At 44.2% G+C, this 6,030-nt stretch overlaps 1 long non-coding RNA gene across 1 annotated transcript; it reads right to left on the bottom strand.

Annotated features, from left to right (window-relative positions):
- Positions 1–520: 520 nt before the first annotated feature.
- On the bottom strand, positions 521–5,491 carry LOC117363820. The gene is made up of 3 exons (XR_004540131.1): positions 5,422–5,491; positions 3,259–3,283; positions 521–609 (listed from the first exon to the last, which is right to left on the bottom strand). It is a non-coding gene; the product is annotated as an uncharacterized LOC117363820 (long non-coding RNA).
- Positions 5,492–6,030: the final 539 nt, after the last annotated feature.

A 6,030-nucleotide genomic window follows, 5' to 3' on the forward strand; every position in this document is an offset into this window, starting at 1 on the left:
CATCCTACAGCAAAAGAGGCAGTTGTTCGTGTGCAGTCCAGATGATAAAATCGAGTTTAAAAAAAAACTCATCCTTTCCCTATTAATTTCCTTCATGCATTTCTTGAATTGCAGTTATTTTGTGAAACTGATTTATAGTTTAAAACCCTCATCTTTATTTCATTCTCCTTAACGATCAGCTATAAACTTTCATTTTCCTAATGTGCATTCTGAATGCCAGGAACAGACAATTTAGCAAAAGGCTTCACACGCTATTAATACTGTAATTTTGTGGCAAAATATCTTTCAGTTTTTCAGCCTCTATGGCCATATTTTTCCATTTCAACAGGATTTATCGCATTATTTCTTTGGCCACAATGGTTAGGGCTTAAGTAAAAGGCTTTTTTTAAAAAAAAAAAAATATATATATATATATATATTTTCCTCACAGTTTAACTTAGTCCAATAATGGATGTTCTCCCTTTATTTCATGATCAGCAAACAGGAACACAGTGGGAGTCCCATTTTGTCTGGCTCTTCTCAGCACCTTCTCCAGATCCTCTTTCCAGTCACGTATGATTTTGGAATACCAAACTGAGTGAAATGGTGTGGTGGTAGCCTTGTTAGTCACTGTTTGAGATAATAGATAAAATTAAATAGAAATAAAACAAAACGAATAAGATAATACCTTTTCTTATTGGACTAATTTAGGAGCATATTCCATAAAGGGCGCCAAAAGTTAGGTAAACATAGAAACATAGAAACATAGAAATAGACGGCAGATAAGGGCCCACGGCCCATCTAGTCTGCCCACCTTAATGTCCCTCCCCTACCTTTGCCCTGTGAATAGATCCCATGTGCCGATCCCATTTGGCCTTAAAATCAGGCACGCTGCTGGCCTCAATCACCTGTAGTGGAAGACTATTCCAGCGATCAACCACTCTTTCAGTGAAAAAGAATTTCCTGGTGTCACCTCGTAGTTTCCCGCCCCTGATTTTCAACGGATGCCCTCTTGTTGTCGTGGGACCCTTGAAAAAGAAGATATCTTCCTCCGCCTCGATGCGGCCCGTAAGATACTTGAACGTCTCGATCATGTCCCCCCTCTCTCTGCGCTCCTCGAGCGAGTATAGCTGTAATTTGTCAAGCCGTTTTTCGTATGGTAGATCCTTGAGTCCCGAGACCATCCGGGTGGCCATTCTTTGCACCGACTCCAGTCTCAGCACATCCTTGCGATAATGCGGCCTCCAGAATTGCACACAGTATTCCAGGTGGGGCCTCACCATGGATCTATACAATGGCATAATGACGTCCGCCTTACGACTGACGAAACCCCTTCGTATGCAGCCCATGATTTGTCTTGCCTTGGATGAAGCCTGCTCCACTTGATTGGCAGACTTCATGTCCTCACTGACGATTACCCCCAAGTCTCGTTCTTTGAGGTACTTTGAGGTGTCCTTCTGACGCCTAACTTACCCACTTTTACTAAGCAGCGGTAGAGGTTTCTACCACGGCCCGGAGTGCTAAATGCTCTGATGCTGCTCCAACCCTCATAGGAATTCTATTTAGCGCTCGGGGCTCCATTAGAAACCTCTACTGCGTAAAAAGGGGCAGGGTCAAGTGGCAAAGCCTTTCAAAAATGATTTAAAAAATCATTTAAAAAAAAAACAGCGCCTTCGTCGAGCCTAAGGTCTAAGTAGGCATGATCAACGCCAGAAATGACCTTAGGCGTTATTAGGCACCTTCCTGGACGCAATTCACGGCAAACTTAGGCACTGCAAATGTAGGGCCTTCTAAAACCAGGCCTACATTTCCAGCTGCTATATTTGAGGTAGCCGCAATTCTATAAATGGTGCCATTGTATGATTCCCCCCCCCCCAAACCCCACCCCCCCTCCCGAAACTTGAGATAATAGGTTAAACAACACATGGGTAATACGTGAAATGCAAACTGCAAAAAAAATCACTCACTGAGGCCCTCTTCTATCAAATTGCGATAGCAGTTTTTAGCGCAGGGAGCCGCGACGAACGGCCCGCGCTGCTCCCGACGCTCATTGAGTTTCTATGAGCGTCGGGAGCAGGGCGGGCCATTCAGCGCAGCTCCTCGCGCTAAACACTGCTATCGCAGTTTGATAGAAGAAGGCCTAAAAGTTAAACCACTTTCTTCAAAGTGTAAAAAGGGCTCAGGACCAATTTGATGGTAAAAAGATCACAAACGGGGTTTTATCTAACGTGACCATTTATTTTTTTCCTCAAAACGGCACAGGACCCTCCCCCGGACACCCCCCCCCCTCAGTACCAGTGAGCGATTGAGTTGGGGCAGAGATTGGAGAAACTGGGCCTCTTCTCCCTTGAAAAGAGGAGACTGAGAGGGGACATGATCGAAACATTCAAAATACTGAAAGGAATAGACTTAGCAGATAAAGACAGATTGTTCACCCTCTCCAAAGTAAGGAGAACGAGAGGGCACTCTCTGAAGTTGAAAGGGGATAGACCAGTGGTTCCCAAACCTGTCCTGGGGGACCCCCAGCCTATCAGGTTTTCAAGATATCCCTAATGAATATGCATGAGAGAGATTTGCATATAATGGAAGTGACAGGTATGCAAATCTCTCTCATGCATATTCATTAGGGATATCTTGAAAACCTGACTGGCTGGGGGTCCCCCAGGACAGGTTTGGGAACCACTGGGATAGACTCTGTACAAACGTAAGGAAGTTCTTCTTCACCCAGAGAGTGGTAGAAAACTGGAATGTTCTTCCGGAGTCTGTTGTAGGGGAAAACACCCTCCAGGGATTCAAGACAAAGTTGGACAAGTTCCTGCTAAACTGAAACGTACGCAGGTGAGGCTGGACTCATTTAGAGCACTGGTCTTTGACCTGGGGGCCACCGCGTGAGCAGACTGCTGGTTTGACCCAGCAGTGGCAATTCTTATGTAGTAGTGACAGGAGAAGCAGCCTCCTGTCACTGCTGTCAGGGCTTCTGCCGGGTTTTTGTTTTTTTTTTATGGCAGAGATATTTTGTGCGTATTACACATGCAAAATATCTTGCCCCAAAAAAAGAAAAAAAAAAAGCCCGCGCCTAGGAAGTGAAGTTAGAGAGATAGCTGACACGACGCAGGCAGCAAGTTTGTGCCGTTGCTCGCACCTGGAAGATTAAAAAAGGTATGGAGGAAGGGAATGGGGGGCGTGTGCACAGCACAGGGGTCGGGAAGGAGCGGGGGGTGGGGGGAAGACGGTTGGAGAAGAGGGGGGAGGGGCATCACCGCCCCAAGCGTGACTCACCCTCGCTATGCCACTGTTGAGAGTTCTGAAAATAAAGAAGATAATACCACTCAAGTCCTGCTCAAAATCATAAGACACGTGAAGGACAATTCTTTTTTTTCTTTTCAAATTTAAACTTTATCATTATACAAATAATAACAATAAAGAAAGGATTTTACAAAACAAGAAAATAAGGAAAAATTTCCCTTAAACATTAACCACTATTTCCTCTAGCCACATTTCGGGAGAAATTATCAAGGGACAGTTCTATTGAAACTCGCTTACATTTATTTGTCAACTGAAGAACCACTTTTCCAAAACTTACCCAGCCCATTTTTGTCAGTTTTGCCCGAGAGGTAGTGGCTTTTGGGCTGAGTTTTACATAGAGTATTCGACAAAGCCATTAACAAACCACGGACTTAGTCAGTTTTGGCACAAGAATAAGGTAAATTTTAATGAATCTTGCCTAGATGACTGAAGTTACTGGCCAAAAAATGGACTGAGTTTTGGAAAGTGCTCAATTGTGCATCACACGGGCGTAGCTAGACACCCAATTGTGGGCAGCTCTGAGCCACCTCCCCTCCACCCTCAACCGGCATCTATTCGTTCACCCCCAAACAGTTGGGGGGAGGAGGGGGGAATGGTTACTTAACTCCATTTCTTTGACCCTCCCAGTATTAAATGTGTGTGTTTTTTGTGTATTATTTTGCGGGTGTGCTGAGAAGTCCTGGGTTCAGTTCCCTTAAAGAGGTGCCGCGGAAAGTAAATTAATGACAACAGTAGCCAAGAGTGGTTGCATAACAATATATTGTGTAGAAATAAGCTTAATATTACAGAGATGCAATGATCAGAAGAAAGATACACCATATGTATGCATGGTACTAAGGTATAGGAAGATATTTTGTTATAGAGCTGCTTCTGTGCTTTTGTGAAAGACAGAAAAGGCAGTTTTTCCTTTGTGTCTCCGAAAAGGTGAGCCATGGAGGAAGAGAGGGGACCGAGAGGGAAATTAGCAGGCATCCAGAGGGGGTGAAGAACTTATGTGCACGACGGAAGAGCGGGACTTGGGTGTGATTGTATGTGATGATCTTAAGGTGGCCAAACAGGTTGAAAAGGTGACGGCGAAAGCTAGAAGGATGTTAGGTTGCATAGGGAGAGGTATGGCCAGTAGGAAAAAGGAGGTATTGATGCCTCTGTGTAGGACTCTGGTGAGACCTCATTTAGAATATTGTGTACAATTCTGGAGGCCACACCTTCAAAAAGATATAAAAAGGATGGAGTCGGTCCAGAGGAAGGCTACTAAAATGGTGTGTGGTCTTCGTCATAAGGCATATGGGGACAGACTTAAAGATCTCAATCTGTATGCTTTGGAGGAAAGGCGGGAAAGTGGAGATATGATAGAGACGTTTAAATACCTGCGTAATGTAAAGGCGAATGAGTCGAATCTCTTTCATTTGAAAGGAAACTCTGCACTAAGAGGGCATAGGATGAAGTTAAGAGGTGATAGGCTCCGGAGTATTCTAAGGAAATACTTTTTTACGGAAAGGGTGGTAGATGCGTGGAACAGTTTCCCAGAAGAGGTGCTGGAGATAGAGACTGTGTCTGACTCTGAATTCAAAAAAGCCTGGGATAGTCACGTGGAATCTCTTAGAGAGAGGAAGAGATAATGGTTACTGTGGATGGGCAGACTAGATGGGCCATTTGGCCTTTATCTGCCATCACATTTCTAAGTTACATTTATATGTCTGAGACTGGTTCTAAAAATAGCATCTATTGTTGTTAAGTACATATTTTCCCGATATCTTTCTGTTCATAATTTGGAAACTGTTTGAAACAATGGCTCTGAATTGGCAATAACTATCTGTCTTTAAGAACAGGCAGCTGGCACCATTCTTTGGCTGGTTACCTTAAGTATCTGTCTTTAGCACATCTGTTGAAACTCTGGCTCCTCCCAGCACTCTGCCAAGGTTTTTTGTTAACCTCAAGTACTGCTAATTTAGAAGTCATTTAGTGGCATGCTAATGTCTTTTCTAAGACTAGCCAGGAGCCTTAGGTCTACCTGCACTGACATGGCCAGGATCAGATCTGTTTAATATAATATCTCATAGGCCCTTGCTGGCGTTGGTTAGGCCAACAGAAGATGCCTACAGCAGCACTCAGTAATGCAAGGCTGACACCCAGTACCTTTAAATCCTTTAGGTCTTCACCCACAGTGAGCAGCAACTCATTCCCCTTGCCCTCTCCGAGCCCGAACCTTCCCTCTGATGCAAATTCCAAAAAGGGGCGTGGCTATGGAAGAGTCACAGGTAGATCAAGGGCAATCCTGCAATTTATATACATGGTTATAGACTAAGGCCTGTTTTGTTTTGGTTTTTTTTAAAAATAAATAACTAACTATACTTCTAGAAGCACAGTTGTTGTTGTTTTCATGTGGTGGCAGTAAGATTTAAATAGCCTTTATGACCTAATTTGGAGGGCCCTCAGTCCTCTTTGAAGGGGCTCTTTGATACCTGGTGTTTATTGTTTTTACAACCCCCTTCCCACCAATTTAGTTTCCTTATTTGGTAGCCTGACCCCTACTGGTAATACTTCAATACTGCGGCTAGGGTTCAGGCAGCACCATTTTGACATCTGCTGCTGCCTGTCCCTTATGTACCCCGGTCCCTTAGGGGGAGCCATAATCTTGGGGGTGGGATATGTAGAGAGAGCAGCCAAGACTGCTTAAAAGGGGAGGGCCGGGGAGTAACTTTTACCATTAATTCCACAATCGGGAGCTAGGAGGACCCATTAGAT

Source organism: Geotrypetes seraphini, chromosome 7 (genome assembly GCF_902459505.1).
Source record: "Geotrypetes seraphini chromosome 7, aGeoSer1.1, whole genome shotgun sequence".
NCBI classification, from domain to species: Eukaryota; Metazoa; Chordata; class Amphibia; order Gymnophiona; family Dermophiidae; genus Geotrypetes; species Geotrypetes seraphini.